The following is a 12,559-nucleotide window of genomic DNA, read 5'->3' as shown; positions in this document are numbered from 1 at the left end:
CATATTAAGGTAATTCAATAGGAAATTCGTCGTCCAAACGATGAAGTCAAGAGAGCCGTTGATGAACCTACTAGAGGCGGAGAAGAAAGGGACAAGAGAGGTATACAAATTAATTAAGAAGGATATGTGCACCTAGACTCTATCCAGGAGGAAAACAAAAGAATTGGAAAGGAAAATAATGGGAGAAAGGGAACAGGGAACTAACAATGAAGCGAAGTATAACACAGGAAAAGATCCTGTTGAGTAAAATAGGATCGACAGAAAAGGAGAGGCTCATACAGGAGAAGGAAGCAAAAGGATTAGAACGATGAAGGAGTTTTAGGATAGATTTAAAGACATCCTGAATAAGGCAGCTAAGGTCAGGAAAGTCGACGAAGATATAGAAGAAGGGAAAGAGAACAAAAGAAGAAGGAGGAAAAGGAGAGGTCACGGAAAAAAAATGAAATCAGAAACGCCAAAGGTATCAAGGGAAACAGGGAAAACAAGAAGAAGGAACACACAAAGGAGAAGTCAGGAGCAAAAGAAGTCACTAGACAAAAGGAGGGAAAGCACCATTAAAAGGAATGGAATCGTTTATCCATGAAATCCTGGATGAAAAGGATCCAGGAATAATATCGTCAACAACAATATTAACACCAACATTACCGGCAACCACAACTACACCAACAATGGCGGCAACATCAACGCTAAAAGCAAGACCAGATACAAGTACGACGGAAAAGAAAAATACGGAAACAAGAACACTAATACAAGCACCAAAGAAAAAATCAAGAGAAGGTTTGAGGAATTATTTGGCTCGCCCTAAGAAGGAGAAGGACAGATAACGAATAGAGAGAGCAAATAAGAATGCACCAATGTAACCTTTCTTGAAGAAGACATGTGAAGGAAAAATAAATTATAAATCCTAATAGCAGTCATTGTATGTATATAAATAAGGCACAGCAATATATGATTAATGGAAACCACGTTTCCTGATAAATTTACCTTACAAATCCTTGCCCCTAAAAAAGAAAGAAATAAGACTTGAAGACACTAGGTTGATTGAATCAATGGGGTAACGTTGTAATACAGTACGTTGTAATACTTGAGTATAATACTTGATAATACACTAATACACTATTTTTCATTTCTTTCCTTTAGATAAAGATAGCGTATTATTCAAACAATATTAATATTAAGAATGACTAACATCTCTTCTTAAAAATCCTTTAGAAGATGGCAGACAATTACGAGGATGACCAGTGGCTAATTTCCTCGTTGGATGACCAACGTGGATGCTCATGCAGGTTAACGAAAACAAATTACTGGACAACGAGGGAAGTCTATGTAGTGAAGCGGACCCTAGAGCGATATACTCAGCATCAGAAGATGAATTAAACGATGATGATATTGATATGATCATCGAAGATAGCTCATTTTCATCTATAGATACGAGGAATGGAGTTGAGGAAAACAAACAAGAAAAGGAAACGGAAAAATAAACCAATGAGAATGGAAGGTGAAGATCAAACAGGTGAAAACCCTTCAAAACCACGGAATGGGAAAAATAAACAAATTCTATAGAAATTATTAGGAAAAAGCAAAGAACCCTCTACTGCTAAACAGGCAGACATTAGGGATTTATTAATAAAGAAAATTCAAAATAACGGGAACCTAGACAGGATTAAAGGAATAAAGGGTAAAGAAAGGGAGGGGATAAGGGAAGAAAAGGAAGGGACAGGAATCAAGGAAGGGACAGATAAAAAGATAAAAGAAGAGATAATAACGTACAACAAACAGAGCAATGAGGAACAAAATGAACAACAAGAACCGAGATCAGGAAACAAGAGACAAGGCAATGCGAAGTTCAAGGAGAACGAAGATAAGAAGAAAATAGGGAAATTCAGCAATGGAGAGAAGAAGGGAAAAGATGGTACTAGCTCAGACTAATAAAAGGATTTTGAATGGAGATGAAAAGGATCGGGAAGAGAAGACACGGAACGTGCATATAGGACTGGAAAGCAAAACTGACAAGAAGGACAACAGAGTCACTAAATCTTGTACAATCTCAGTAGAATATCCCGCGATCAAGCTAACGAGGAAAGAGATGGATCAATTACATATTCAAGTCATTAGAACCGGACTAAAGAATGAAGGAATCCTAGTAGATATAAAGGGAGAAAAGAGCAGAGATTTATTCAAACTGCTATTAGAGAAAGGCGGGAAGGAGCTGGGGAGAAGGTTAAAGATGGAAGACCCTGAAGCATTATACAGAAGAATGAGAATCTTAGCATCCGTAGGGCTCAGCTCGATAAAATGAGAGATACTGCCAAGGCTGTTAATGCACGACACCAAGTCACTGAGGGTGAATGACTGGCAGCTGGTTAAGGAAGGAGCTCCCATGAGCAGGGGTAAGGACCCCTGCTTTGAAGTGGAAATGAGGACTTTCAGATCTCTCCAACACAGGGAAATGAGATTGCCTACAGGAGGAGGAATTTCATATGTAACGTTTACATCACTGAAATAAGATCTGGACAGTAACCAGTTTCCCCAGCTCTTTCTCTCCTTGCCTCCCTTTTCCTTTCTCTCTTTTTTATTGTTCGTCTCTTCCCCCTAGATAAGGCACAATGAAAATGTACTTAAAATGTAATTAACTAAAGAAAAAAGAAGGAAGAAAATTTCTGCTATTGTTTTATTTGCGACATTGATGTCCGATCATCTTCCCATACCTAGTTTAAAACTAAAACTCATGTTATCGAATTATTAATGAAAATCTTATTACAAGTCACCGTCAAGAATATCTTTAACAATAATACTAATCAACTTACACCATAGTGAAGCTGCAACAGCAGCTTTTACAAGAGTGGTGGCAAGGGATAACCTTGATGTGGCCCTTATTCAGGAACTGTGGGTGGTTCATGGAGGGATTAAAAGTCTAGGCCTAGTGGGGAGTTTTCGCTTGTGCCGCCGTAGAGAGCGGACGGGCGTTACGTGAGCTCCCGATTTTTTGGTGTTTTTCAGCGGTTCTTTTGGGTTTACCCATAAGTATTTGTTATAGGCGTGTGCGTCTTTTCAAGACGCGTCTTTGGAGATATCAGGCGATAAAATTGGTGGATTATTGCGAGAGTTATTCGCAAAAAACAGTTTGTGAAGTTAAGCGCCACGTGGCAACACTTAAACTATTGGAATAAAAATTATGAAAAAACTCAGGGACACGTTAGCTATCACAACATATATTATGAAATTTTTTCAGATCTTTAAATTAATTATCCAAGTTGTAAAAATAAAAAATGAGAGAAAAGAATTGAAACATGCCGATTTAGTATTGTTGCAAAGCCGGATTATGATCATATTAATTCAGTACATAAATATTATTAATACCATTGTTCAAAATTTTTTTCACAGTTTTTAACTTGACACGCCATACTAAAAAAATAAAAAGCAATGTTTTCGTACTGCCTACGCATCGTACATTATTTTACTGTGTATCAAAACATTGAAAATTGTACAAAAATACTTATTTCATAAGGAATGAACGAAAATTGGGCGTATTAGTTGCTGTAATCGGTAAAAACTACAGAAACACCACTTACTATTTTTTAAGTATGATGGACCAAAGCGAAAAATGTTTAAATAAATTGAGGTTGATAATATGAGGTTAATAATATCCCTCATTCGAAAATAAAAGTAAAACTTACCCATTCGGAGAGAAATTCAACTGCTGTTTGAACACTTGCTCCATTGAGTCACTATGCCGATACCAGTCGCTGGGGGATGATGCCCGGTAACGCACCTCGATAATGAAGCCACCTTGTATTTATGACACTTCGCGGTCGCTAACACTGATCACTTCACCAAACGAAAACTTGTCCTTTTAACGACCGACAATCGCGGAATGCACCGAATTAAAAGCTCCACGGTCGTGGTTTATTTTGAAACGCTCTGCGGCGCGACTTCCGCAATGCCGTGACATTCCGTAAATAAAAATAAGATATTACACAGTTCGGCGGTGGAATTATGATCGAAACTGACGATTTTTTCCAAAGTCTCTTTCGTCGTGCCCTCGCATTCCTCCACCATGACTTCTCAGGGTGTAACTTCGTTGAAATACTCGAATTTGATTTGTTACTTGACACCAACGAGGTTGGGTCTTCCGCAGTTACTCTTTTTAGTAGAGGTGGTAGTCTCTCCTTCAGATCGAAAAAATTGCAAACAAATTCATGGGGGAAAGCAAAGGCACGTCGGATTAGAGTAGGAGACCGTGATGAGTGTCTCGCAGAATTGGCCGTTTATGATCACACGTATTGCCCTACAAGTTCGAAAGAGCCATCTGTACCCGAGACTGAAGGCCGCAAGGGTTGCATCGCGCTTACGGTTGATACCGCTTATAGTTTATAAGTTTATAACTTATATACTATAAGAGTATAAGTTTGAAGATAACAGAACTGTAACTTATCGAAATTAAACCTACGGTATAAATACACGATAAAGTTCCCAGTGAAAACTGCGTTTTGAGATTCCTACAAAGAATAAATAGTTAAATTAGTTAGAACAGAGCTGTGAATTCTAACGCAAGCAATTCTAGTTAATTTAGCATACATTATAATTCATAGAAAAAATAAATGTAAATGACTAGATTTAACAGAAATTAGAGCTCAATATTATAATACTCAGAATTAAAGGAACTTGTAAAGTAATGGTTGAAAAAAGAGAGGAAAACCTGAAGTCGTATGAATTCAGTTATGTATTTTAGAAATAGGCTGTGTCATGATTTTGGTGTGAATCAAATGACTGCATTCTTGTCCCAACCTCGATTTCAGTGATATAATGCGTAGTACCTTGTTAAACTCGATGTTGGACGTCGAATTCGCAATATTTCATCAAACGCGGTGATATTTCGCAAAATAACTCCATTCTTGTCCAAACATCGATTTCAGTTATACAATGCGTAGTATCTGGTTAAAGTCGACGTTCGACGTCAAATTCGCCATATTTCATCAAACGCGCTGATATTTCGCCAAATCAGTCGATTCTTGTCATAACATTGATTTCAGCTATATAATGCGTAGCATCTCGTTAATGTCGACGACCGGCGTGAAATTCGCACGTGAAACTGTGCATTATACCACTGATATCGATGTTTGTCCTAGCTTTGAGTCATATTAATGATATATCACGGCGTTTGACAAAATAGGGCGAATTTCATGACAACCATCGACTTTAACGTCCAACTACGCACTATATCACTGAAATCGATGTTTGTGCAAGTTTCCAGTCATATTAGTGAAATATCACTGTGTTTGATGAAATATGGCAAGTTTCACGTCAAGCGTAGACTTTAACGTTAATCTAGGCATTATACAACTAAAATCGGTCTTTCAACATGTACCGTGTTGTGTGACAACGTGTGACACTAACTTCAAGGCGCGAAGTTCAAATTGAATGTAATAGAGAAGGCGTCAAAAGTGAAGTTGGAATAAGTTTATATGCTTGAAACCAGTTATAAACATTACTCTACAGAATATTTCACAGTAAAGAATAAATCAATATCTCCTTAGAAACACTTATTTAAACATTCAAATCTCACCTTTTTCCCCTTCTCTAAGGAATTATCTCCAGCGCCAAGATGTAAAAGACTCGAAAGCTAGAAATCGATAAATGCTGACGATAGTTTTAACGAATTGGAGTTTATTAATTATAATATAATTATGTAATTGGTTCCTTGTTACTAAGATACCAAAAATTAACAAACCATTTTGGTACGCTCTCTTCGTCCCAGTCCTGTGAACTGATAAGACGTGTTTTCCCTTGGTTCAAATACAACAGTTTAGTTTGAGTTTAAATTTGTTTCATTTCTTTACGAGCAGAGTGCTTTAGCGCTCCACGGGCACGAATCCTTCCCGGGTCCAAATAAAAATCCCTGAAGGCTACGCAACAACCGAGTCTTACTGGTGAAATATCACCGCGTTGGATGTAATATGGCGAATTTCACGTCAAACGTAGACTTTAACGTCAAAACACGCACTATATCTCTCAAATCGATGTTGGGGAAAGTTTCGAGACTTATATGTGAAATATCGCCTCATTTGATGTAATATTGCTAATTGCATGTCAAACGTCGACTTTAGTGTTAAACTTCGCTTTACATACCTGAAATCGACGTTTGGCCTAGACTCGAGGCATATTAGCGAAATATCACGGAGCTCGATGAAATATTGCGAATTTCACGACAAACGTCGACTTTAACGTTAAACTGCGCATCATATACCTGAAATCGATGTTTGGCCTAGTTTCGAGGCATTTTAGTGAAATATCACGCAGCTCGATGATAGATTGCGAATTTCACGTCAAACGTCAACTTTAACGTTAAACTACGCATTACATATCTGAAACCGACGTTTGGTCTAGTGTCTAGGCATATTAGCGAAATATCACGAGTTCGATGAAATACTGCGAATTTCACGATAAACGTCGCCGTTAACTTGAACCTAAGCATTACATCACTGAAATCGATGTTTGGACTAGTATCGAGTCATATTGGTGAAATATCACCGCGTTTGATGAAATATTACGATTTTCGCGACAAACGGCGACTTTAATGCCAAACTACGCACTATAGCACTGATATCGGTGTTTGGTCTAGTTCTGATTCATGTTAGTGAAAAACCCCGATGGTCGATGAAATATTGCGAATTTTACGTTAAACGTCGGCTTTAATGTTAAACTGTGCATTATATCACTTGCTGTTCCAGACAACGCCCTTCCGCGTAACATAATTGCGTCAGCAGAGAACGCTGTAGAACGGCACGCGTTCCGGTAAGCACATTCCGCTAATCCACATCGACATATCAAATTTGTTGCTAACAGAACCATATATGGTAATGTGCGACCTTTCGGAAAACGTTGGTGGAGTTGGAAATCGAGGTGGTCGAGGAAAACCACGGCGGTGAACTGTTCGAAGCGATCACTGTAACCTCCCGAACTGTTCAGTACCTGTGCGCAATAAACGGTGTTTTGTTGAAACCATCCGATGTATTTCAATCCTTTAACCGCTCGCGAACCCTAAGGCTATATCCTGTCCCTTGTCCTGCGAAGTCACCACGCGGGGCGCAACAATTTTTGTGGCGGCGGAGGTCGTTGTCCAGGATCTCCCAAGGACCGCTACGTCGGAGGACCATGGCGTCGAGGACCGACGCTAGGAAGGCATCACGTCGAATAGGTGACACCAGGCAAACGGGGCAACCGTCGTTACTGAGGTAGCATTAGACGAATGTAGGACGAAATCCGTGGAGACGCTCGCCGTCATCTAGTCGACGAACCGAGAGCCAGGTAATTCCGACTCGAGAGCGAACGGGTGAACTAGCAGAAGACAATAAAAAAACTGAACACCAAACCATCTGTGAGGTCATCGGATCCGAGGATCGCAGCGGCAAGGACTGAAGGACCTAGGAGGCAAATGGACGCTGCTATCAGAGAAATGAACGTACGAGAGGACAACGCATCCCGCGACGCGCTATCGCGATAAGCGAAGAGGCAACGACCTTGCTGAGATCTACATCCTACTCCCCGTCATTACAGCTGATTCACGTACGAGAGGAAGTCCGACCGAGCCGACGAAATGTGCGTGCGAGCAGCTCTGGGAGTAAACAAGCTAACGATTGTAATGATTGTAATTGTCTGACCGTATAGATACACGACACTGCGTAAACCAGAACCTTCAATCGTTGCGACGGCCTATGTATGTCTATAGAGGACGAACGCGTGCATAGGTACATACTTCCAAATCTAAAGAGTCTATCTAGATCACTAGAATCATTTTTTGAGAAAAAAGGAGCCGGTGTCGTCTATAGAAGGACCGAGGCCGTCTCGACACCGATTACAAGCGCCAGCGCTCGATTCGAGTTTCGACACCGCTTCCGACAATAGTGTAACTGGTAGACCCGAAGTCGCGTTTATAACGCCCACCCTAGAGTATCCTGCCCACGTAGCAGATTTTAGTCTAATTGACACAGAGGAAACAGAATCACAAAACATGTCTACGCCAGGTACTAGCAACACCGGAAGAGAAACGGGAGTATTGCCTTTGGCAACCGCGTTAGGGCTAGTCGATAAGTTCGAAGGGAAGTCTGCGACGAACTCTCCGAATTGTTGAACACGTAAGAAAGCGCCGCAAATTTAATTTCGCGACACGAGCAATAAATCTTCTCGAGTACAGTTATTGGAACCAAATTGAAAGGTAGGCCGCGAGAGAAATAGAGTACAAATCCGTACTAGTGCCTTATTCATGGAAATTCGTACCAGAGGTGCGGCAGAAGCAGTTTCATGCATGCCGTCAGAGAGATCGAGAAAGTGTTAGAGCATTTGCCTCGAGAGTCGAAGAGTTAGTAGCCGAGGTATCGCAATTCTCTATCGAGCCAGAAAACAGTAGTGAAGTAAACGCCGTCTTAGTAAATTCGGTACGTCGACGGGTATTAGATGTTTTTAGTCTTGGGCTGAGTACGAGATTAGGGACGATAATAAGGTCTCGGAAATATGACTCCCTTAACGCAACTATCGCCGCGGCCATAGAAGAAGAAAGAGCCATAGGTTTCAATGCCCCAAAAGGGTTCAAGAGGTTCGATAATCATTTTTCCGGTAGCTACGCCAGCACCGGTGAGAGAATAAATACGCTACGTTGCGAAAGGTACAATAGAACAGGACAGCATGCCGCGCCAGAGCTTCCCCACACCCCATACACAAGTCAAAAGAGAATCACAGTGAGCTTCCATTTGCCATTATTGCAGAAAGACAGGGCACGTAATTAGGGAATGCAGAGCGAGGAAACGCGCCAATGATCGCAGCCTCTCGAGAGGTTCTCGAAAATTCTCGGGCAGTAGGCGCGAACCCGCAACCCGAGTCGACACAGTCAGGAGCCGAGAAACAACTAGCATAGGTCAGGAAACCAAGCGCGCGTACGGTGACCGTGAGATAGGCAACGAACGAAGGACGAGCAGCGAGCCGACGGTAGGGTCATACCGCGTAAGCACTGATACTTCTGTGAGGAACATTTTAGAGATTAAAGCGCCAGAGATAGTAAACGGAAAGGCGAACATGGTGGACATAGCAGCCGATATCACACTGATGAAGATAAGAAAAGTACTGAGCGAGGTGCGCGCGGAAAACGAAACGGTAGCCCTGCGGGGTATAGTTGACATGGAAACCAAAACACTGCGCCTAATACAATTAAACGTACAGATCGGAGATAAAATTATAACGCACCCTTGTCGACTAGTACGGGACGATTTCCCCATCGAGACAGATGGAATTTTAGGACATGACTTCATGACCAAACATAAAGCTTGTATCAAAGTAAACCAATGCTTAGAATTACACGGAACCGAAGTTCCCCTCCGAAGCAACGATAATGCAGTATTAAAACCGTGATCAGAAACAGTTATCTTAGCGAAAACCCGAGACATAGGAGAAGGAGTTGTTTCCAAACGTCTCATTAAACCAGGAGTATTCATAGGAAACGTGCTAACAATAGGCAGGGGCGGCAGGTGCCTAATACCCGTCTTAAACACCACCCCAGAAGAAACCCCAGTAGACATACCTACGGCAGAACTAGAAAAAGAGATTACAAACAACGTAGAATCAACAGTCGACACTGACACGCAGACGCATAACAATTTACACAATGTGCGATTTCTGCAAGGCAGGGAGAGAATGCAAACTTTATGCGTTAATATTAGTGTAGACCACCTAAATGCAGAAGAAAAACCCGGCTTGTTAGAATTATGCGAAAGGTACAACGATATCTTCCACCTAGAAGGAGATAGACTAAGACTCACAACCATAGCAGAACACTCTATTCCTTCAGTTCAGGGAACGAAACCAATCAATGTAAAACCGTATAGACTACCGCAAACCCCAAAAGGAAGAAGTGAACAAGCAAGTAAAAGAAATGATCGATCAAGGAATAGTCAGACCTAGCACTAGCCAGTGGAACGCTCCGTGACTAATAGTTCCTAAAAAGGCAGACGCGTCAGGAAAAGTTAAATTTCGAGTAGTAGTAGATTTCCGCAAACTAAACGAAGTAACAGAATGTAACTCACACCCACTACCAAACATAACAGACGTACTTGACCAGCTAGGCGGCGCCAAATACTTTTCGACCCTGGATTTAAAATCCGGTTTCCACCAAATTCCCATGAAAGAACAGGATCGCGGAAAAACAGCGTTCTCGACACCCCACGGACACTTTGAATTTAATCGGATGCTATTCGGACTCAAGAACGCGCCTGCAACGTTCCAAAGACTAATGAACACGGTATTATCAGGACTACAAGTACTAAAATGTTTTGTATACCTAGGCGATATAGTAGTTCGAACGTCTAGCCTTAATATTCGACCGCATTCGCGAAAGTGAACTAAAATTACAACCAGACAAATGCGAATTCTAACGAAAGGATACAGTATATTTGGGACATTTAATAAGGGAAGACGGAATAAAGCCAGACCCTTCGAAACTAGACGTCGTCAAAAATTTCCCTACCCCCAAAAAAGTCGAAGACGTATAATCATTTCTAGGCCTAGCAGGATATTATAGGAGATTCATAGAGCATTTTGCAAAGATTGCAGAACCTCTCACCCAATTACTCAAGAAAGATCAAGAATTTAGATGGAAGGCACAGGAACAAGAAGCTTTTGACATTTTAAAAGAAAAACTAATTACAGCACCCCTACTACAGTATCCAGATTTCTCGAAACCATTTGTTCTGACAAGCGACCCTTCAGGGAAAGCAGTAGGCGCGATCTTACCTCAAGGAAACCCTGGTCAAGATCTACCAATAGCATACGCGAGTAGAGTCTTAAACAAAGCGGGAATAAATTATAGTACCATTGAAAAGGAATTACTAGCTATAGTATGGGCAACACAACACTTCCGACCGTATTTATATGGTACCAAGTTTACTATAATAACCGATCACAAGCCATTCACTCGGCTCTTTAGCGTGAAGGGGCCAGGCTCGAGGCTAATGAGATGGAGATTGAAATTAGCCGAATACGATTATATCATAGAATATAAAAGCGGTAAGACGAATAGGACCGCAGAGCCGCTCAGCAGAATGTTCGCGATAAAAACGGGACGGGGCAGACTCAGGAAAGAAACGACAGACAATCGTGACGAAAGTGAAACCATAGACGACGCCGATAACACAATCGACAAGGACGGGCCCTTACAAAAAGACGACATAGAAACTGAAAATCTAATATATACAGAGGAAGAAAAGAAACGTATCCAATATGAATACCACGACACTCCCTTCGGCGGACATTTAGGAGTCAAACGAACATTAGAACTCATTAAACTAAAACATCTTTGGCCCGGAATGAAGAAGGACATAGAAAACTGTATCTCGAAATGCGAAAAATGCCAGAAGAACAAAGTAACCCATATCATAAAAACCCCTATAGTTATCACCGATACCTCCACGGAACCATTTGAGAAATGCGCCCTGGACATAGTAGGCCCACTGCCTGAGATAAACAGACGAAACTAATACATACTAACCTTCCAGGACCTACTAACCAAATTCATTAAAGCAACATTCAAACAAGGCGACCTAGTACTACTACGCGACGAGACGCTAAGACGTGGACAATCAAAGAAACTAACCCCTTCGTAGATAGGACTATACAAAATACAAAAACCACACGGCAATAGTAACTATACAATCTCAAAAGGGCGACGATCACTAAAAGTACACGCGAACCGTTTAAAGCACTTTATAGAATGGGGAAAAGATAGGAGAGACATACACACAAAACAATTTCAAATGAAGAAAAATGAAAACTGTTTATTGAGACGGCCAGGGGATATCCCAAGGAACGGGCTCTAGTCCAAACAACCGCCGGAGATCCCAGGCGTCACTGTTTCCCAACCACTCCTCTTCTTCCTCACGATACCGCCGCCGACAGGCCCGAATCTGGTGTATGGATACACGATATTGAAGGGACATGTAACCCTCCATCGGTGAATACAAGTTCTCCTAAGGAAAGAAAACCTTTAACTATCACACACAATAATACAACACACTAAACACTCAGAAACAACAGTACAATACGTACATAATATTCCGTGACCTTTTTGCGAGAACACTCGATTAACTCAAACAGATTAAGCCTACGGAGCATACGAGCTGCCATTTTAACTAAAATAGGGATTCAGACACCACTCTCAACCGTCCAGAGACCGAAGAAACGCCCAGAACGAAATCGAGACCAGTATACCCCCAACATCTTGCTCTGCCTAAGATTACATAGACAAAGTAGCTTTCGTATGGAGAAACTAATCAAATAATAGCATAGCATACCTCAAACGCAACATGAAACTCTGCAAAGAAAGCTACGAACGAAACAAACACATAGTATGTATTTTTCAGATTAATCGTTCTATGTATACAAATACAATCAAATCGAGGGTCAGCCATCGGAAAAAACTTTACGATACAGGAATTCTAACACCGCTCAGGCATATATTTTGAAACATTAGACGACTTAGAAACCTATCAGGACTCATGGAAACTTGTACCACGCC

At 41.1% G+C, this 12,559-nt stretch overlaps 1 long non-coding RNA gene across 1 annotated transcript in view; it reads left to right on the top strand.

Annotated features, from left to right (window-relative positions):
* The window catches only part of LOC143184339 (uncharacterized), a 72,466-nt gene extending 65,647 nt beyond the window's left edge, over positions 1–6,819 (top strand). The window contains exon 10 of the long non-coding RNA XR_013002761.1: positions 6,732–6,819. This is a non-coding gene — a long non-coding RNA (uncharacterized LOC143184339). The remainder of the gene's footprint in view (positions 1–6,731) is intronic.
* Positions 6,820–12,559: the final 5,740 nt, after the last annotated feature.

This window comes from Calliopsis andreniformis, chromosome 10 (assembly GCF_051401765.1).
Source record: "Calliopsis andreniformis isolate RMS-2024a chromosome 10, iyCalAndr_principal, whole genome shotgun sequence".
Lineage (NCBI taxonomy): Eukaryota > Metazoa > Arthropoda > Insecta > Hymenoptera > Andrenidae > Calliopsis > Calliopsis andreniformis.
Note: the sequence above shows the minus strand (reverse complement) of the source record. Positions and strands in the feature narration are given on the sequence as shown.